Below are 23,128 nucleotides of genomic sequence, written 5' to 3'. Positions count from 1 at the left end.
TACCAGGGATTCATCTGTCATGGCCTAGCAAGCTAGGACGGTGACAGCGAGGTTCCTGGGTCATAAGTGTTATATCAGAGTGTCCTTCTAGATGGATGGCTTGACAGGGCTAACAAGCTCCATCTGCCTGGATTTGGAGTCAGAGTCAACCAAGGCGAATGTGTCCTGCCTACCCATCCAGTTATACCGCCGGACACTTGCTCGAATCATGACGTCGCAAGCTCTGTGAAAATGAGGGGGGACCGACGAGAAGGTGTTGCCACAGATGCAGTAGTGCAGGCGAGGCCATTTTCAGCGACCTCCTGCCTGGTGAGCCAGACAGTAGCTACACGACGATCAGTAGACCGGGAAGGAGAGGCGATGTATTGCACGTGCACTTTCCCTGGGTGAGCCGGACATCTGGCTCAGACCTAACCCCCCGCCCATGGCAGTCATGATAAAAAAAGTATATTTACGGAGACATGCAACCTTCTAGGGGGTGCGCGGTGGCACAACAGGCTTGGCTCGGTCCTGCCCTCTGGTGGGTCTGGGGTTTGAGTCCCGCTTGGGGTGCCTTGTGATGAACTGGCATCCCGTCTTGGGTGTGTCCCCTCCTTCTCCGGCCTTACGCCCTACGTTGCCAGGTTAGGGTCCGGCTCGTCGCGACCCCACTTGGGACAAGCGGCTTCAGCAAGTGTGTGTGCGCAATCTACTGCATTCTTCACACATTTGTTTAAAACCATATACAGCGGTGAATAACAATAATTATTTCACTCTGATAGGAAGCTTGTTATTAAATGCTATTAAGTCCTTTCTTGTCGACCACCTCAGTAGAGGGCTTCCAGTATGTTCCGTCCTCCACTAGTGTCCTTAGTGTTCAAAAGAATCCTTAAAAGGATCCAAGATCCATCTGTTTGCCTTCCTGGCCAACAAAGGTCTCCTCAAGCACCACAGTTCTTGTGTAAAAGACAAACTTCGAATTCTGAACATATGTCAGTTTAATAGAAAAACTGGTGCCTGTAAAGCATATTTCTGCATCACGACTGATATTTTACACCTTGTTCAGCATACAATGTGCTTGCTTGAATACATCAAGCTGTGCATTTCAGACAAAGTCCTATCAGTCAGTTTGCACAGTTTTACGGGTATCTACTTGCGTGATGTGAACAAGCAACAAGGTGGTATCAGATGCAGAAACTGTGCTTTGATACTCCTGTGTCTGGTTTATTGTTGCTCCTTCTTCGCTAACAAGAGTACGAGAGATAAAAATTCAGTCGACATACACGATTAAGTAGGTATGTGATGAGCATCGGACATTCCCGTGACGTAATTCACGGCACATTAAGGAGTGTACTAAAACAACTCAATGTCAAGGGAATAGTAATACAAATACAAAACCAAAGCCCTGCGGATGAGGACTCAAGCCTCGTCTTGATGTAACACTTTTGAGGAGGTATAATATCCCGTATGCGTGCATAAAATTGCATCCCCCAAGGAATGAAATACTCGTGATAAACAGCTTCTGTGCTTTCATTCAGCGCGATGTTTTGCACCGTAATTTGTCCCGCAGGCATTTAATAACGTGACCGCTAAATTTCTTTTCATCTTTCTCCACGCGCTTGTTTGCCTAAGACCATTACTACCATCTACCAGGTGCTGAAAATTGTACGCTGGTGGAAAAGAGCAGTCACTGCAGCAGTAATCAGAGGCCTTTTCTTTCAATGGCGCATGCATTAATCAGCCTCCTTACCATCTGTAACTGTCGGAGTACATCGCGATGACGGCGGGAGGCAGCGCAGACGACGTGCCGCTGTCATTTCTCACCACAGCCGATGGTGTAGGGGCCAGGAAAAAGATGTCACTTGCCTGTCACTGGGAAACGTGCATTTTCAGCTGTCAGTCAAGGTGTCCTTTAATGCGGCAACATTATCGTCCTCTGATTGAACCATATGCCACGGTATCTTGGTTTCCCCTACTGTCGTTTAGTCAGTGAATCTGTCTTTCTTTGCAAGGAAACTGGTCTGTGTGTCATCCACAGCTCTGAAAATTATTTAATGAAATCAGAACAGTAACTCCATTCATTTCCTCCAGAAAATATTAGGGCTCTTTTTCACTGGAAGATTTCTAATAAGGCACTTGAGAAACTGCCTTGCCTAGAAGATACCACATTAAAAGAGTACCAGTACCTTGCATTTGATTTCAACCAGGACAAAAACAATTGCGCATTGCTATGGTAAAACTGTGCTGGCTTCGTACTGTTTCCACCTCCTGTGATCGAGACAAAAAGGGTCAGTCCTGACCAGAGTCCATGGGGAAATCAGGGATTATATCAGCAGTAGCTTATGTGTCCTGCAAAATGCCTTGCGATGGATTTAAAAGTGTACAAATGAGCGCTAGTAAATTAGAATATATATATGCACATATATATGCATACATCAGTGCTACTGTTATGAATAAAATGTTTTTTGCACCACTATCCATTTTCAGTAACCGCTTGTTCGATGCAGGGTTGCGGTGGTCCAGAGCCTGTCCTGACAGCATAGGGAATGAGGCACGGCACACCCTGGACAGGACAGCAGTCATGCAGAAAAAGGGAAATTTATAGCAACCAATTCACTTGAAACACATCTCCTTGTATCGTGGGAGGAAACGGGAGCACCCGGAGGATAGCCAAACAGATCGAATGGGATTCGAACCCATGCCTAGGGGCTGCGAGGCACTGGTGCTCGCCGCTGTGCCACTGAGCCGCCCTTCATGCGGTCACAGCCCTCAGCGCAGCACAGAAAATCCTGTCTAGACATGCATGGCCTTCGCTCTAGCTTTTGTTAAAACTTCAAGCTGTGCGCCCGTATTGCTGCTGCTTTATTTGTGCCCCTGGAGAACCAAGTTGCCTTTGAAGTTTCTGCTGCTCATGCAGCCCGAGGTGATTGGTGGTGAGACCCTTTCTCTGTACTGTATCGGTCTTGGCCCACGGTTTGGATTTCAAAGAAACACAATATGCATCTTCAGCATTCACCACTTGGTTACTAAACCGTGACATTTTATCTGTGAATCTCGAAAAATGAATATGCAAAAAAAAAAAAAACGATTTCCTTTGTTTCATAGTCGCTTTACTATGACTTTGATTAATTTCTCCGAGATAATCATGATTAAACGCGGTTTAAAACATTCTTAAATAGATAAAGGCAGCAAAAAATTTTAAAGGCGACCCAAAATGAACCTGGAGCTCTTGGACTGCTTGTTGCGAATAAAGGATTTGCCAGTGCCACAAGGATTAATTAACTGAATGTACAGTATTGATTTGCATAGACTTTTGCATACATCAGGATGGCAGGAGCTGCTAAGGACAGTTAATTCCAAAGAAATTAATGTGTGTCTGCTTCCGATGTCAGCCGTGTACAAGGGCTGCTTTTTATTTCAGTAAATGCTTCCACACTTAGGATAGTGGCCGTTGTTTGTATCCACGACAGTCACTGGACACACAAGACCTTGTTGCTGACACAGTAAGCCTATTATTAATGTACAGTGCAGAGGGCCGAGCTCCTCAAAGACTGTACTGACACACACACACACACACACACACACACACACACACACACACACACACACACACACACACACACACAGAGTCCTTCTCCTCATTTGTCTTTCTCTTGAATGGGTGGTATTCTCTGCCAAATGCACCACGGGTAAAGAAATCATTTTTTATGCTCTGGCAGCCACACTGAAGACAGAGCACATTTGGTGGCAGGAGAATCAAGGTCTGGTGTATGCGTGCTTGTGTGTATGTGTGTGTGTGTGTGTGTGTGTGTGTGTGTGTGTGTGTGTGTGTGTGGGGGGAGGGGGGGCTGTGGCATCTTTAATAAACAATTCACAATCTGCTGAAGTCGGCTCGTGGTTCTGGCAGAGGGTACCGCTGCTGTCGCCCTGTTCTCGCTGACACTGCTGCGGGCATGAAGATGGCAGGAATGGCGAGAAACGGTGAGCGACCAGTGAGAGACCGTTCTGAAAGGATATCGGAGCCCTGGAGAAGTGGAAATGCGGAGACTGACGGGTAGAGAAACCACTAAGGTGCTGCAGAGCTCCACTTCAGGAAGGAGACATGCAGCTGGAGAGGTGCAAATGGCCAGGAACGCTTCGCAATTGAAATGCCCGGGTTCGAATCTCTGCCTCTGCTGTGGTATCTCTGATCGAAGTACTTACCCTAAACAAATACAGTAAAAAATACTCACCTGTACAAATGAGCAATTCACAGTGAGTTGCTTCGAAAAAAGACAAGCTTCAGCTAAATAAATGAGATGGATACAATTTTTGGCTTTTCGATTCAGCAGGGCCACTTTGCTAATGCATGAGGAAAAGATGCCTACCAACAAATCACATTTCCCTGGTGCTAGGCTTGGAGATGTTCCTCCTTTGTGGAGAGCAACATGGCAGGGCATTGGCACATTAGCACATCAGCAAGCTCTTGTGCAGATGGACCTTAACGGATTTGCCGTCATCCAAACTCACACGAATGGGTCAGGAAACGCACGGTTTAGTATATGGCCTCTTTTGCATCGACCAGTTTCCCACTGCACTTCGGTCACTGGCAAATTTTCTGACTTTTTACCAATAATTGATGTTATTAGTGATGTTGTCAATTTCCTGGTATTAGAATGCTGTAGCCATGTACAAATAATATCTTCTTTCACTAACATTTACATTCAAGCTATTTACCATTGTAAAGATATCAAATTACAAAAAAGGAGCTGGTTTGTGAAGTTGGTTTTCAAGTGTTTTATGGTCTTGACAAGTGTAATCACATTACATATTAACAACAAACTTTCTGGGAATAAAAGAGACACAACAGTGAGAAAAAAGTGACGGAAGACAAAATGCGATAGGTAAATTCAGAATATTTGATTCATTATTAAGCAACCGATATGTTTATAATTATGGGAAAAATGGCATGAGCATGAAATGTAATGACAGTGAATGTGTGTACCACTGTAAACATGGAAAATGGTAAATTTGCATTATGCCACAATGGTGGCAAATGGCCGTAGAAATTAAAACATGGAAATTCTTTAAATAACCAATGAGAGGGATTGCTAATTTTTACATAAAGTTATATTAAGGTAACTCTTACACTAAATTTTGCATGTTTACATGCAATACTTGTGGGGCTGGGGGCTCCGGTGACCATGCAACTGCACAACACTTGCAGAGTACCACGATGGGAATGAGGACAGAGTATCCGTCACATCTTGATGGCATAAAAGTTTCCCAAGACAGAGAATCGGGTGCAATGAAACATTTACATTTAGTTTTTTAGCTCATTTTCTTCTCCAAAGCGACGTTCAACCTTAAGCTGTTTACCATGATTTAATCCTTTATACAGCTTGGTAAGTTTTACTGTTTCAGTTCAGGGTAAGTACTTTGATCAAGGGTGCTCTAAAAGGCATAGGAATTTGAGTGCAGCGTGCCAGCCTTGACCACCTTGCCCCCTATTGCTGTTTTTCCAGTACCCCTCCATGCACGTACCATTTGAATTCTCTCTTGGTCACACACTATAAATTACTAATTCACATATAAAATAAATTCCTCATGACAAAACCAACAGCTCATTTTTTTGTTTTTAAATCATTACTATTACAGAGCAAGACAAATGTTTATATACTGTACACAAGAAACTTTGGGTAGGAAGGAATGAATTGGATTAGATTGTTTTTGGAAGATTTGGTGGATTGCAGTTTTTTTTTTTTTTTTTTTTTTTTAAATTTCCCTGCTACCATCTGTTTGTGCTCAAATTTGTTTGCACTGTAGTCAATAGTGAGAGTCTAAGTACAAGGCTGGGACTGCTCGGATCACAGGGGCCACGATAAACAGCCGAGCGGGGAAATCCCAGTGTGTGTGGGGCCCAACACTGCTTGAATCTTGCAGGTACACAAAAACAGAATGAAAACAGAAACCCCTCGTGGTGCACTGTGATCCCAGGCTGTAGAATTGGAGCAACTAGTAAATGCAGCATTTTTCCTCCTTTACATCCTTTTATTTCTCCTGTCAAAGTGTTTAAAGCTTGTGCATGCGTGCTTCTATGCAATGTGAGCATAGCCAGATACACTTAAAAGCGTTGCATCTGGTACAGGACATATCAGTATTTATGATAACTAAATATTATGTTTCTTTTCCGAATCTATATTTTATGTCTGAGACCTTTCGAGGCTTAGCGTTTGACTGGTACTATGATTATTACTCATTCATTTAGCTGACACTGTTCTGCTAAGGGACTTATGATGTTAGTTTTCCATACTGCTACTTACCCATTGATGAAGCTGGGTAATTTATACTGTATCAATGCAGAGTTAGTAACTTCCTCAAGGGTACTGCAGCAGGAGCAGAATTTGAACCCAGGACCCTGAATTGCAAGGCAACTGTGCTAACGCATATGCTGTCTGCCGTTCGGAAATCTTGGTGTTTGTCAAACTGCCAAAGTGACCACGTAAAGAGATTCGACCCAGTTCCTGTCATCTTGGAAGTAAGGAACACATGGGGTTTTCCCTGTTTGGAATGGAATAAAGAAGTGAACACGCCCCAGGTTGCTGGCATGAAAGGCCTGCATTACCATGTTCTGCTGGCAAAACAAATACAAGCTGTAAATGTCCCTGGAGCAACAGCGCGACAAGTCTGCTTGGTGTAAATACACCTGTTTGCTGGTAGGAGAGAGTGAAGAGATGAGAAAGCACAACCACCTACAGCACTGTACATAACTGACTTGTTATGCTGTTATGCTTACAGTATTTCACCCATTTATACAGCAGGGAATTTTTGGTGGAGTAATTCAGGCTAAGTACCTTGATCAAGGGTACTACAGAAGGAGTGGGGATTTGATCTAGGAACCTCCAGATTATAAGGATATGTCCTTAACCGCTACACGCCCCGCTACCCTAGAAGCTGTACCTCACCATTTTTAAAAATTGATCTGTTTCTTTGCCTTCGGTGCTTGCCATTTTTCAGCGCTTTTTGCCCATTTAAAAGTGTAATTCAAAATCAATCTGATTGATTTCCGACGTGTAGCAAAATTAAAATGAAAAATGGATGGAAAGTTACAAGATGCCGCAGGCAAAGGCACAGTACGCATGTATTTCAGAGTCTGGGATGCCAGAGATCACAAATCTGAAGCACTTCACTGATAGTCAGTTCTCCGACAGTCGCTCGGTGGTGAGCGTCTTCAAAAAACATGTTTCCCATATGCAGGAAATGAGCTGTCAGGAATCGCAGCACTTTCATAAACCCAGTCCTGTACTCTAACTTCTTGTGTAGAAGGGATTGTATGTCCATGATACTTGAGTGGTTGCTGCCATTTTTTTCATAGGGCAACACACATTAAGTAGTACGAAACAGTTCAAGGCCTACAAACCTGGACCGTAAGGTAGCATGTCCAGGAGTTCTGATAAATAATGGGATGGATGATTTATAAAATGGACCCAAGGAGGAGAGAGATTAGTCAAACCTACGCAACGGTCTTAGAAGCTTTATCTAATTTGGCAGGATGCAGCGGGATGAGCCAGAAAAGCACAAAGCCAAAATATACAGCTCTCAAACCCCAACTCATCGCCTTTCAGGTAGCCATTTCACCTCCAACGTGGCCCACGATGGCTCGGATACTCATACACTCACTCAGTAATGACAAACTGACTTCTTACTTGACCTGGAGAAGTCGACCGAGGCTTTGTGAACCTTGTTTGCCATGTGGTTCAGCGATGCTGTTGAGGAGCCATTTGCCTTATTGTAAAGGGACAGGATTCATTGCATCGAAATCTAATTGCTGTTGAAACAGCATTAACTAAGAGAATAGTGGCTCGCTGTAATACTGCTTGGCAGCACATTTGGATCGTAACTAGCGAAGACTAACAACTTTACGGGTGTGGACATTTATTCTGGAAGCGAATGGAGTCGCAGTGACATTTCTTGCTGGTAGCAGTGACCTTTTCATTAGAGAGGCTCAGCCTTTCACTGGAAGTGCTACATAGCTTTGAGATGCCAATTACTCTGATTCGTTAATGAGGAATCTGTGGGCTTTTTTTGTCGCTGCTCACCCACACGGCCACCACGTTACTTCCACGCTAATTCACCCTACAGCAGTTAATGTTGAAGAAGAATTAATTTTCCTAAATGTCTTGTTGTATGACGATTACTGTCCAGTAATGTTCTTCCGTGTAAGAGGTCACTGGATTCAAATGACATTTTTCTCTATAGATTTACTTGTTTTATTAATGTTTCACAAACACGAAGAAGGCTTTGGTTCAAAAACTGCCCATATTATAATCTCATATTACAATAGATACATCTATAACTATGAGTGCTGTCCTATTTAAAATTCCTTTTTTCTTTGATTGCAGCATATTTTTAGATGTTTCACATCTAAAATACTGTATCATGTAGGGATGCATAGCAAATGTGACATAATCACATACCTTGGGTTCAGTACATGGGCTCCAGGACAATCCCACCCACAAGCTCTCACAGCTGTATGAAGGCCTATGGTGAGTTCATAAACTGAGGAAAAAAAACTGCAACATACATAAGTTTGGGTAATTTCCACAGTTTTTTTTTTCTGTTCGTTCATATCATTGTCGGGTAGAAATATTTTTGCACTAGTCAGAATGAGGACAGAGTGCGGTGTGTTTTTTGAGTGCCCCCCATGGCGTGAGCAAATATTCCACTCTGATGCACGGAGCATGTTCCTCCCAGCATGCCAAAGCCAAGCTAAATATTGTTCCCATTTTTAACTGCCATGCTTTTGGTAGTGCGCGTGGCCCGTTTGACCCATGGGACAACACTTCTGTTACACAAATTTATCCATGGAGATGGTGTCCAAATAAACAGTCAAACTGTTAAAAATAGAACTCGAAGAGCGCAAGTGAGCTAGCTCAGTGCCCTCGTGGCAACTCAGCGCTGAGTTTCCGCTGAAACCACAAGCTGCAATGAAATTTCAGTTGCAGAAAAGTACAGGTGAAGAACTTTTCTTTTCCATGAAAGCGTTCAACAATATATCCACAAGTGCTTGCAGTCACTGGAGTTTGTTAATTATTTAAACATTAAGCCGAGTCATGGTGGTTAACAGATGGCATCATCCTAAGGATTCTGACATTTTGTCTCTAAAGGGCCATTAAGAAAAGCACAGATGTGAATGACGTGCAGTTATTTCAGAGTTTAGACCCGAACATAATCGGAATGTGACGAGGCTGAAGTACAGTGAAACACTCCTGTACAAAACATTCCTGTTGAAAACAATATCAAAGTTGCTGAAACCAGTTTCCTAAACAAACCATAATGGCATCATCATGGCAGCTCTTGACTAATCCAAAACACAGTTTCATTGGTTCAGCAAACTTCACCAGTTTACCTGTATTTGCAGTCTTTTTATTGGCAAACATTGCTTTGACATATAAAATGGAAAATACACTTTGGCTACCATAACTGGTATTTGTCGTGGCGAACAGAGGACGCGGAGGCGACTGGACCCAAGTGTGGGATTGTTTATTCAAAACCAAAGCAATAGGCAGGTTTTCGTGGTCGGGGACAGGCTAACGGTCGGTCAATCGGCGTATTGGACAGAAGCGAGAATCAGAAGCCATGGTTGGGGGACAAGCATAGTGGTCATTACCAAAGAGACGTGGAGCTGGACTGAGGAACGATGAGGAACAGGACATGGGAAAAGCAAGGCGAGGCAGGTTGACGAGTACAATCGGGATGGTTGTCTCAAAAGAGATTCCGTGACTGGGAAGGAGCTGAGGAGTGTATTTTAAAGTTGAGTGCTCCAATTAATAATGCCAGGTGCTTAATCGGAGCCAGGTGCTGCTGGTTGAGGTGTGGATGTGGTCGTGACTGTCATTGCCTCTGGACGGAATTGAGCGATGGACTCAATTGCGTGCTCGTCTTTGCTGGAATCCTGCAGACAAAGCCAATGGGACAGGCAAACAGGGAAATCCAGGGACAGGCACAGGTCGATCGCATAGCAGATGTTACCAGGGGAAAAACCAGAAATCGTAGATGAGGGAAACATGAAGCAGAGGTCAAATTGGGAAGACAAGACAGATCAAGAATCAGGCATGGGGTAACGGCTGCGGTTGCTCAGAGGAGGTTCTGCACTGAACTGAGTCCGGCACACCTTCTTATACCGTGCCCCTGTGACTGGTTCGAGTTGTCGCCGAATAGCTGATGGATGGGGGCGTGACAGTGACAGTATTAAATACGAGTTTTCCACAGACAATCTTGGGTGAATATTTGCAGATCATTCAAGTTCTAGCGTTCTTTTTTCTCAGATGTAAAATGGAAAGCAGGTTTAAGCTCAAAAGTGAGGCTGAGCTGAACTGAAATGTGATGCACATTCACAGTCTAACTCATACTGACATGCTTTGAAAAATATTAGTCATATTCTCTTTGCAAATACAGACAGATGCCTTGGCAAAATGTTCGTCAGTGATTGAGAAGGATAATGTTTGTATTTTGGTGTTTGTTGTGTGTATGCTGCTGTAGCCTTGTGCAATTTCCTTTGGGACCATAGTTCGCATTCATTCATTCATTCATTCATTCATTCATTTGATTATATTTATATATATTTGTTTTAATCTATTACTGCAAGTCACATATTTAAGTAATGTGGAGCTTAGATAATTAAATGTGCTCCATCAATAAATACTGAATTACAATTTTCCCTCCTGTGAGTGTAGCACATGTATCAGTGAGCATTTTTGGGAGTTCCTGGTGCCTCCTTGCTTGTCCACACCTCAGCAGGCTGCAGTGACCCTACAACCCCTGGCATTGTGACACAAGACCCTCATGCGCGAGTACAAACATCACTGCCTCCTAGTACTGCTTCACCTGCAAGGGGGGTCCGCGGCCTGAAAAGTGACATTCATTTGACAAAAGCTTATAAGTACGCCTGTTTCACAGTTTGATTATGAAACAACTGGCTCCTCTGACACAGCCTTGGCTTTTGCTCCTGGGACCTGAATGTGTCCTGTGTGAGTCAGAGCTACGCAGTGGTGCGACCCTCTTCCCCTGCTTTCAAAGTCATAAATTAGTAAATACATACGTCATTTGCCAATTCGTTGTGCTCCTGAGGGACTATATAGTGAGTACAGTCGGTGCAGCAAGCGGTAGGCAACAAACTAGGTTTACTTGAGAGTCACTGTCTGCAGCCGTGTCTCCTTCTCTTAATGTAATGCATAAATTGTACTTTTGCTGAGATGTACGTCGCTTTGGACAAAAGCGTCTGTTAAATGAATAAATGTAAATGTGATGTAAATGTACAGTGTTGTGCCATTAGACCACTCGTGATTCCAGAGGGAGACGACAGGGGCTGCTGGGAGTTGTGCCGAGGTTCTACGAGAGTCGATAACGTGTGAAACCCACACTTTAGCATCCAGAATTCTCACCCAGTGGTGTGGCGCTGAGCTAACATGCCAGTCATGTGAAATGTGGCACTGTACCTCAAGCCACAGTGAAGATCCCTTCTGGAGATGAAGTCAGCTGGGGCAGAACTGCAAGAAATAAGCTGGTGCTGTTTGTGTGCTGCATCAGGGTGGTACCCAGACGAGCCATTTTCAAAGACGAAATGGATGGGCGACTCACTGATATCGTGCCTCGGAGCTTTGCAGATCACGAGGTTGCGCCAAGGCCGTGAACGTGTACACAACACTGAAACACAACTATTCAGGAATGGCCTCTGACGTCCCGGTTCAGAATGCCTGGGACTGGATGAAGGACACGGGCATTCCATCGGGTATCTGAGAAAACTGGTGCCATTAGCAGAGCTCAGCTGTTCGGCTATCTGGCAGAAGTATCATAATGGTTTTACGTGACCGATCGTGGGTGCCGTCCTGGGTTCAGCTACGTCAGCAGAATGAACTCACGGTTAGTTGACGCGAAATCTCACGTTGTTATCGTACCGCAAGCTGTTCTCTTTACCTGCTGCCGAACTGTACGGGACAGAACAGACGGATCACGCGGAGGTACCCTTTCTTTGCAGACAAAAACCTACGAGTGGACATTGTCAGCACTGCCTCGAGCTTCTTCAACTCCATGCGCAGACCCCAAAGGTCATGGGCTAACAGGGTGGTTAAAGCTGTTGCCTTCCATTCAAAGGAATGAGGAGTGAATCCCCACTATTGCTGCGGTATCCTTGAGCAAGGTACTTCCCATCAACTGATACAGTAAAAATTACTCAGCTGTGGTAAGAATTATAGGACACTGCCCAAAAACACAAAGCAGGACTCACACAGTAACAGAAATGAAGGCCGAACAGGGACTGATGATGCCATTAGTTGTTGTGACAGCTCACCACTGACGAAACTGAGCCACAATGAAGAGTCTGAAGTACGTCTGGAAATTTTGAAGTTGGTAAGTCATGGATTATGTTACTGAATATAAGATATATTGTCATTGAAAGAGCTGAGGCACATTTGCTCAACATCTCAGACTGAATCTGGTAAGCTGGAGGTCCAGTCTGAATGCTGTAGGTCTGGGATTCACAGCTCAGCGAACATTCACTGTAACTGTCATTCTCCCCGCTCTGTCTCCGCCCATTTTCACAGTGCTTCTCACGCACGTTTGCATGTATTTCACTTGTTCGATCAGATGAGAACTTTGGAATTACTCACAGTTATCTATCAATCACACATGGAAATGATCTTTTTTGCTGTGCCGGTAGATGTTCAATGACCGAGTTCTCCACTTAATGTTGTGTTAAAGATGATGATGACTAATAGGTACACCAGAACATCAAGTTGTAATGCATGAATTCACTCATGTTTAACTGAGCAAAAAGGATTTATGTCAGTAATTATTTAGTTTTCTTAATGTAGTAGTGGTGACTAGATAGCAATATGTATCCAATTTGGCTGCTTCTGTCAATATCAACTTAAAAAAAAACAAACACACACACACACACACACACAGTCTGAAGTAGTGTCGCGACGAGCTGGAGCCTAACCCGATAATAGGGCGTAAGGCTGGAGGGGGAGGGGACACACCCAGGACGGGATGCCAGTCCATCACAAGGCACCCCAAGCGGGACTCAAACCTCAGACCCAGGAGAGAGCAGGACCCGCTCAAACCCGCTGCGCTGCTGCGCCACCACGCCTCTCTTAAAAAAAAATAAATAAATTTATCTATTTATGAAAGAGATGTTAAAAAAGTCATGTGGGTTTGAAAAATAGAAATGTTGAAGTTGTTTCATCATTTATGCAGAGTGTTTTTCCACGTAAGCTGGTAATAAATTTTTGGATTTACAAAATGTAGCTGAGCTCCTGACCACCAAGAATAAAGCATGAAGAGTTTACTGATAATGTTTACAGGTTCACTGACCTCATCTTTAACTATATTTCCTCACCTATAAAAGACAAAGTTCATTATGATTTCTGGTTCTGAATACACGATCAGTGAAATGAAACACCTTGCAGTTCTTGCAGTCTTTTGCTGATCAATAGCTGCTCCTTACCCTCCCAGTGATAAATAAATGAGAAGCTTCATATTCAGCTTTTATGAACTCTGAAATCTATGCATAATGTCATTGCAATTAATTGAAGTACACAAATCGATAATTAATTTGTAACTTTTCAAATCTTGCTGGGAGAATTTTAATGCTGTAAATCATTTCACCAATAAATACCAACAAACATTCTTTCTATACTGATAATCTAAGCTCAAGAAAATATCTGCATTTCCAACTCACTGAAAAATTGTTAGTGATTCTCAGCTCATGGGCTGTGGGTTCAGATGTGGGTCTATCGCTAGCTCAATCCGTGTGGAGTTTGCGTCTCCTCTCCCACGTGCGTTTCCTCCAGGTGCTCTGGTTTCCTCTCACAATCCAGTGATGTGTTTCGGTTGGATCATTGACCGTGAACTGCCCACAGCACGTGTATGTGTGAGTAAATGAGTGTGTGTCATTACCCTGTGATGGACTGATGTTTCATTCAGGGTGTACCCTACCTCATGCTGTGTGCTTTCAGGTTAGACTCTAGACCACTGTGACAGTAATATGGACAAGTGGTTAACAATGATGGATGGATGGATGGATGGATGGATGGATGGATGGATGGATGGATAGAATAGTTACTCAGAGCTAAGGGTACCCAGAGTTAAATACCTCTGTGGTCTGCAGCAATCATCAAACAATACATCATGACACAGGAAATCGGAGCACATTTCAACTTGATTTTGGCAAACTTCACTGAACTGGTGAAAAGAGCATTTACAAAAAGCAGAAACAGGTCTTAGATGTCATGTATAGATGTTCCTGAGATAAAATCCTTCCCTCTCACCATATCCTGACCTGCAGACTTCCGTGTAAAAAGGCCTGGTCACCCTTAAGTAATGAGACATGCTTCGGTGAACATCCCACCCACCTGCTTGCGGACCTCGGAGCATGGCGGCTCAGTCCCCTAAGATGACCCTTTAGACGAAGGAGGTTTAGATTCCTCCAGCAGGGATCCTCTTTCGCCAGGACATACCGGGTGCTGTTTTTAAACTAGGCTTCGCCTGTTTGGGTGGTCCTGTCACAGACTGTTAGCTGAACTGTTGGGTGAGCAACATATACGTGCATGAGCTTTCAGTCATGAATTTGAATGACAACCATTCATACAGAAAAGCCCCTGCAGGAAAGCAAGGTCACTCTACAGTGATGGGGTTTGGAGCTTTAAGGCAGTGTGACATGTGCCCCTTTGAGGAATGTCAGAAATCCCTAATATGGTAACCATTAAGGTGAAAACAGGAGAAGAGTGAATTCCTTCCCTTCCTCACTCCCTCTGTGTAGGTGTGTTCTCCGTCACCGTGGCCCTGACAAAACTGTTTTTTGTTAAACCGCTGATTCTCTACAACAGCCGAACAGCATCTGCTTCACCTCCACATCCATTCAGATTTCACTGGCATTATGCAGAAGACATAAAAAAAACGTTTAAAAAAACTCGTAGGGGGTTTTGACTGATATTCATGATGCAAACTGGATTGCAACAGTGAAAAATATCAATTTCAAGGCCAATTTGCTTTAGAATACGTTGACATGATCCTCCAGTGAACCAAACACAAAGTCCATAGACAAAGGACTAAGACGCCAACATCCCCAGAGGACAAAAACACTCATTGTCAAACATTTCAGTAAAAGCGCATCTAAACGTCTACAGTTAACCTGCAGATGCCAAAAACGTTATTCCAAACAATGAAAGCATTTTAGGTGCACTGGGAATTTTGCCAGCAGAGGCAAAAATATATCTCTTAGCAGTGTTTAAAGAGACGTTTCATACTGCTACAGAAGTCGCTGAAGGAAAACCTTTCCTCTTTTCTACTGGAGTCCTTTGAAAGATTCCAGGTAGAAGTAGGGCAGTGCCGGCGGGGGACAGGGTGGGTTCAGATGACAGCTTTCTGGCAGATAAAGCAGAAATACCGAAATTGTTTTATTTTACAACAGAAAACAGGGCATCGTTAAAGGCCCGACGTGTTTTGGCAGCGAAGGATCGACACCGACAGAGGCCCGAGCGGAGTTCGACCGAAATTCACCTTGACAGCTGCCGAGGCCAAATGCGCCACAAGATGTTACCGCGTAAGCTCTTGTCGGCTTGGATTCTTTGACTCGTCGCAAACTTACAAGTTTGAAAGTTTCACAAATGTCAAAGGCTTTTTCATTTACGAACATCTTCCACGAATATCCTTCCAAAATCCATCATGGATGTCAGGCCTGAAGCCAGAAAAATGTCTTGGAAAAATAACTTCTGTATGGGACTTGGGCAGCATCAGACTTAATGTGCAGATTTTCATTAAACGGACTGCAGCGCCTGCCGATTTCCACATAAAACAGCTCCGGAACAAATTGGTTGGATGGTCTCATTAGGCAATTTGTAATCTTCATTCACTTTGACTCAACCTACATCTTACATTACTACTACTTTTAGCCATGCCTTTTATAGCTTCAAACACTGTTTTCCAGGCAAATACGGAAACATATAAATTATTTCCTCCTAATGCTATTTTGGTGCAATGATTAATTACACTTATTACATTACATTTTACCATAATAAGAACAAGCTTTACTGATATATTTAAAGACAGACTTGAAAGGAAATTATGTGACAAGGATGTCAAGTAGAGACTAGATACTGCAAGTCTGTACAGATGGCATGGTGGCACAGCAAGTAGCACTGCTGTCTCACAGCGCCTGGGTGGTGTGAGAAAATGTGGGCTTGATCCCTGCTCAGCCTGCGTGGAGTTTGCATGTTCCCCCCGGTGTCTGCGTGGGTTTCCTCCGGGTGCTCTGGTTTCCTCCCACAGTCCAAAGACATGCTGTTCAGGTTCCCCCATAGTGTGTGAGTGACAGAGAGAGTGTGTTCCACTGATGTATGGATGAGTGACCCATTGTAAGTAGTGTGTCTAGCAGTGTAAGTCACCGTGGTGAATAAGGTGTGTGGGCTGGTAACACTACATAGTATCCATTGTAAGTTGCTCTGGAGAAAAACATCTGCTAAGTGAATAAATGTAATGTTTCTGTTGTGAATAATGGATGATTTTTTTCAACTGGGTTCAATGAAACAAAATCAGCTGTTGCTTCTTTGAGCAGTGATAAAAGAGGACTTTTTTTCAGCACCTCCTTAACTCTTTACATTTGAAATGTCATTGTGCACCATGAAAGATGATAATGTGTAATAAAGAAAAGGTAAAGGTAATTATAGATACTCTGCTATGAATTATTATCCATAAAATGCAATTTGCGTTATAATTTTAGACGTGCTGATGAGCCTAATGTGCTGTTGGTAGAAATATGAGTGGCGTGGAATCACTGCCGTAGTTCTAAAAGATTCTCAGAAATGTTGGGGGAAGCCAGAATAACCATCTGCTGGATAATGTGGACTGCAGTCTGGATGGAAGTTCAAGAGCCTGTGCTAACAGATGCTTCACTTTGGGAATAATTTACTTGACGTCACTGCTTACACTGGTATGTGTACAATCAGCTACCCAGAGAAAAGAATCTGGGACCCCTGTCATTCACTAAAAGGTGATCCCTCTGAAATGGATGTGCACTCAGCTGCACCATGCCACTTGGTTCAGAACCACATGATCGAGCTCCGACATGCATTATGTCATCCATGCTATTGCTTGGTATGGTCGTTCACACCTTCTGATGCCTGAAATGCTTTCCAGCTGGTTAACCTATCTGTTTTATACTGGGACAGTTCCTTTTTTACCATACTATTTGTTAACTAGTTCCAGAACAAACATTTCAGCTGATTTGCAGTATGTAATTTTGAGTCCACCTATTGCAAATGGTACAGCAATAAACAGCTTTCAATGTGATGAAATGGAACAGCATTATGGATCATTGCTGTTTTATGTCTAATATTTGACTATTTTAAAGTATTTTTTGCTTGTATGAAAAAAAAACAAAATGCACATGAAAGAATAATGGATATATTTATGCCATCATCCCGGTAATTCTGTATTATTAAATATTTGCTGTGTCATTGGAATAAGAGTTTATTTCTCATTTATACCAATGACAAAGTCAACTAGAAATACATAAAAGGCTGATTAAGGGGTTGTTTGTATTCCGCCTTTATGCGGACTCCTTTCATTTGAAAATTATTTGCCATTTCTTTCCATATTTCCATGCCTAAAACTATGTAATTGTAAGCCACACTGATGCTATTTTGGACCTCACTTTAGACTATGTTTGACCAAAATACAAAAAAAATAAAAAAACTTGACCACTCAAAATGGAATGAAATACCCCTGTTATGGTTTGGCTGGATCATAGTGCGGCTGCTGTTCGACAAATAATTGCTCAGAAGTTGCAGGGCTCCTTGGAGGAGCTGCACTCTCCCCCACAGAAACATGAACTGAGTTCAAACCCATTTTAATATGGAACAGTTGTATTACGGCTTTTTCCAAAGACAGAAGCCAAAGCGGCCGAGGGCTGTTAGGCAGCAAGAAAGGCCGGTGTGACAGGCGTTGAGGTAAAACTAGGGAGCAGAATCACCACCTGCGAACATCAGCTCTACAGGGCGTTGAAAATCTTTGCTTCGCCAGAAAAGCTTGGGAAGAGTATTTTAGCTCCCCCATCTCTGCCATGTGTGGCTGCCCCCCTCCCTGCACCAGGACCCCACCCCCAAAAAGTTAAATACAGGGCTTCTGAACCCGCGGTCTGTGGACCCCCTTGGGGCTCTGTAGATGATCTTCGGGGGTCTGTGAACTGCAGGCTTGCTTTGAAAACAACACCGTCCAACTGAAAAAGCTAAACATAAAAACACAGTGTGCTATTACTCTCAATCAGATAATTCTGCAAAATAAATTTACTGCAGTATTTTGTATGAATTTCAAGATAGTTTTCTAAGAGGGGTCCTTAGCTTTCATCTGATTCTTCAAGGGGTCTGTGTATTAGACCCTCTGATTTAATGGATAAGAAGTGTAGGTAATAAGGTGCTGCTACACATTTCAATCAAAAATTAAGCTACATTTATCAACAACTTTTTTTTTCATAAATATACCCTCTAGCCCTAGCTGTCGCAAAATCCTCTAAAAAATTTTAATGAACGCAGTTTCCGTGACAGAAGAGTCCAAGTCTATTTATCACGTTTATCCCTTGTACCTTGTGACTGTGGTGGATCTTTGCGTTCAAAGTCATTAGAAATCGACATATCGTGTGGGGTCAACGTGTGAGGAAAAGGGCCCAACTAGTGCACTGATGAAGAAACATGCAAAAAATGGTTTCCATTGGCAATGAGTCTTTGGCCAGGATGACCATCCAGTTGAAGAAAATGGGGGGGGGCTGGCTGTCCGCAGCTAGCGCTCACCTCCATTTCCATAAAAGAAACCCTTTCTGTGAGACCAGTAACTGCTATGTTTCGGTCCAGATCTGTACACCCCACAAAATAAAAATAAAACATTATACTTACTCACTCGCAGCTGACACTTTTCTCCAAAGCAACTCGATATGTTAAGCTACAAGCAGTGATTTACCCAGTTAAACAGCTGGGTAATTTAATTACCGTTTCAATTCAGGGTACGCACCTTGATCCAAGCACCGTTGTACTACAGCATGATGTGGGATTTGAACCAGGGCCTTTGGATGGGCAATGGCCGCTCTGCTACTTCCAAACTGGCTTCACCAAAAAAGTAAAAAAAGAAAAAAGCTGAAATCTTTTTAACTCCTTTGAGGTGCCTGTATGCCGTACCTGCAAATAAGAGCAGAGAAAATGGCCAGGGAAGAGTGACACGCTCGTGCAGCGGAGCGAGCCGGGAGTCAGCATTTCCACGGGAAAATTTCAGCAGAGCTGAGCCGTCCCTGCTCGCCCAGAGATACCGCCACCGCTCCCGTCGGCACCAGCGAGGCCCAGACAGCACACGGAAACTGAAATTAGCCGCTGAACCAAAGGGAAGGTGCCTGCTCGCTCTTTTTTGGACGCATCTGTTTAATCCATGGGTGTATGCAAAATTACATTACTACCACATAACTTTTCCCCTTCTGATTCAAAATGACCAGATCCCTGCGTTGGGGCCCGATGTGTCGTTTCCTGCAGCTCATGCACATAGCGCTGGGCAGAGAGAGGCAGAAAATAATTTACTTTAAACTGTACAATTCATGGCTTATCCTTTTCAAACACAAAACAGAACTACATTTTTCTGTACATAAATTATTAGAGAACTGAAATATTATGACAACTCTACCCATAAATAGCAATTTCACCGTTTTCTTTTTCTTTCCCTGTAACAAAAAGCTCGAGTGAGATACTCTTTGCCTTTTTTGTGCAAGCTGAAAACTCAGTGGAAGCTGAAGTATTTGGACGTCTTTATCTTCCTGAACTTGGCCCGTGACCGAGCTGCGCTCCGGAGCGCTGCAGGTGTTTTGACTACAGTCTGCCCGATTGTATCGGAAAGCAGACGCGGGCCCCGATACAGCAGCTGCGCCCGATAGCTGGGGAACGTGCGCCGGGGCTGCGGCGTCCGTAAAGATGGAGATAAAGTGGCGCACAAAGTCCGTCTTTCTGCGCGGCTGTTTTCCGCAGCATTTGAGACTTTCGTCTCGTGCGCCCTTCACTGGTCCGTCAGAGCGCGTCACAAACACCACCTACATCTAGCGCTCAGAGACCCACGAGGACACGTCGCGATGTCCGAACCATCATCGCGAAAGAATATGAGCCTTTCTGCACAGCACGGGACTCATTTTCTGCTGTTCTTTATCCGCCGCTGCTTTTGACCCTTACACCTGGAAGCGTGGGTGAAAATCTGGGAGCCCCTCCTTGTCCCTCTCCTCGTAGAGCTCTCCAGACGGCTGCAAAAATAAAAATGTAGGTCATGTCAACAGATTATGTTGCCGGTGTAACGTTCACTGCGCTCTCAAATACAATATTGCGAGCCCTCAGATTCATACTTCTTCCTCCATCATGTCCCGACTGAACAAGACAATGTAGCAAAAGCAAAAACTTTTGTACACACACACATCATCTGAATCGCTTGTCCCATACGGGGTCGCGGGGAGCCGGAGCCCAACCCGGCAACACAGGGCAAAAGGCCGGAGGGGGAGGGGACACACCCAGGATGGGACGCCACTCCGTCGCAAGGCATTCCCAAGGGGGACTCGAACCCCAGACCCACCAGAGAGCAGGACCCGGTCCAACCCACTGCACCACTGCGCCCCCTAAAACTTCTACTTTTACTTTTACTTTAAATTTACTAAGACGGGCCCACAAGGCCTGCTAGATGTTCGGAGCAGCTAGATGCTCTATTGCTCATCTGTATTCTCATACAACACAATCTCTATTTCGAGTCTCAGTTATAGGTTTCAACGGAAAGAACAGCTGAAACATGAAGTATACTGTTCACATCATTAATCTTGAGGCCCGCCGATGGTAATTACCACTGCTTCCCTCTGGACACTTTGTCTGCCGCACGGGACAAAGCACATAAAGGAGCAACAGGATAGATTTCACTTAATAACAGTAAGGAACCCCTCCCCACCCCCAACGACCTCTGTTCTATTTTCCCCTTCTCTTGTTACGTTTAAGTCTCATGCCGGTCACACACCAAGAATAAGTTCCCAAACATATGTTTAGTTAGACGGATGCCATTCTAACACAAACACTTGTCATCTATCTATCTATCTACTGTTGATCTACTAAATCTACAGACTCTTAGACCATCAGCTCATGACACAGTGAGTAACACGTATGGTCTACCAGTGTCTTGTGCTCAATCCTTACTCTAAGTGTCAACGTGGAACACCTGGGGCGCGGCGCAGACTAATGCATAAAAGGCAGCGTCAGACCAAGAACTGAAGCGGAACCTTGTTCAGCCTTGTAGCTTGCGACCTCCTTACTGATTCTCTACTGATCCCTGAGTCCTTTCCCTGTCCCGGAACCCTAGTCCTTAGTCCTCGTACCTCCTTATGATCATCGAACCCTTGCCTGGGTACCGACCTTCCCTTTTGGATTGTCCCTGTAATGACGTTCGCGCCTCGAAGACCTTTTGCCTGTCCTGTGACGAAGTCTCTTGGATTTCCCATAATAATGCCCGTATTCCGCTCTGCGCTTGGGTCCGCCGCTTCCTTCCGGAACCATCCATGACACTGAGCATGAAGTACTGCTGAAAAGCTGTGAAAATAAAGAACCATGCATCCAGCACACTTTTTTGGGTCTGACAGGACATTTCTTCAAAACGAGGTGGTTCTGGCTGGTAAGATGCACTGCGGAGGCCACCATAACCTCCCAGCTCCCCCTTCGCTTGGCTTCAAGGCTCAGCAAACACTCTGTCCTATGTTCCAGCTGGCTAGACCTGTAACCAAAACCAGGCCATTGCTAACTTGTTCCACATTATGTGGTGTTTAATCATGTGAGTATCTGAAAATTCGAAAGGGCTTATCATAGAAGCCCTGCGGGGATCAATACAATTGGACCGAATGTGATTTATAACACATACACTTTTTTAGGTATTATGGCTCAGAGTGTTTTGGGGAAACTGTTTACAGAGCCTCACCGATGCCGCAAAACTGAGTAACTGAGAAACTGCAACAAGAAAACCGCAGACTGTTTGCTCGTACCATTCGTTAATTTCTTCACTGAAAAGAAATGTTCATTTGTTTACCAGAAAAGAAAATATTATCTGGTTGGAACATGATTCCATTAAACACAACTCAAAGTAAAACCAGTGGCAACAGCAGCACACTGTGGCTGGGATGCCCTTCCTCACTGGGTTCCCTACCATTGCAATGAGCATTTCAAAAAACCAAACACTGATGCTGTGGGATTATATTTTTTCACTGTTTATGTTTTTCTTTACCACATTTTGTGCTCCTTGATCCTCTTCCCCTTTTAACGCATGGAGAGCAGCATAAATGTGAAGCACACTGGTAAAAGACAGATTCCTACACCCAGCTCATGGGGAGCTGAAGAGCCCTGAGGCCCAATTGTGCTGGAACTCTAGGGTGCTTCCAAATCGAATGTGCGCATATGTACAGGCAGTGACAGATTTACCGCAGTGCATCTTCCAGCTAAGATGCTGTTTCAATACCTCCCCTGTGGTCATTGTTCAGATTTCTCAAGACTTCACCTTAAGAACAGTTTGGAAAGACTAAGAACACAAAATTGGTCAAAGGCATCTGTGTTCAGTCGATCTGAAGCATCACATTTCATCACAGCAGGGTTTGCAATAACTTCTGTCAGACCCGTAAACAAAAATAATGCTTCAAAAAGGTAACCTTCAATGACACTATTCTATCTTATAGAAGTTCATTATTATTATCATCGTGTATTTATGTGTTTGTTTGTTTATTTACTTATCAATATACAGTACTGTGCAAAAGTTTTAGGCACTTGGGGAAAGAAGCTGTAAAGTGAGAATAATTCCAAAATTACAGAAGTACAGGTCCTAATTAATAAACTTCCTACAAAGCTTAGTAACCATCTATCGTCAACAACCATTTGGCGCGGCAGGTTTGGCCGGGTCCCGCTCTCTGGTGGGTCTGGGGTTCGAGTCCTGCTTGGGGTGCCTTGCGATAGACTGGCGTCCCGTCCTGGGTGTGTCCCCTCCTCCTCAGCTTTGCGCCCTGTGTTGCCGAGTTAGGCTCCGGTTCACGGTGACCCCGCTTGGGATAAGTGGTTTCAGATGGTGTGTGTGTGTGTAC

The sequence above is a fragment of the Scleropages formosus genome, chromosome 5 (genome assembly GCF_900964775.1).
Source record: "Scleropages formosus chromosome 5, fSclFor1.1, whole genome shotgun sequence".
NCBI lineage: Eukaryota > Metazoa > Chordata > Actinopteri > Osteoglossiformes > Osteoglossidae > Scleropages > Scleropages formosus.
Note: the sequence above shows the minus strand (reverse complement) of the source record.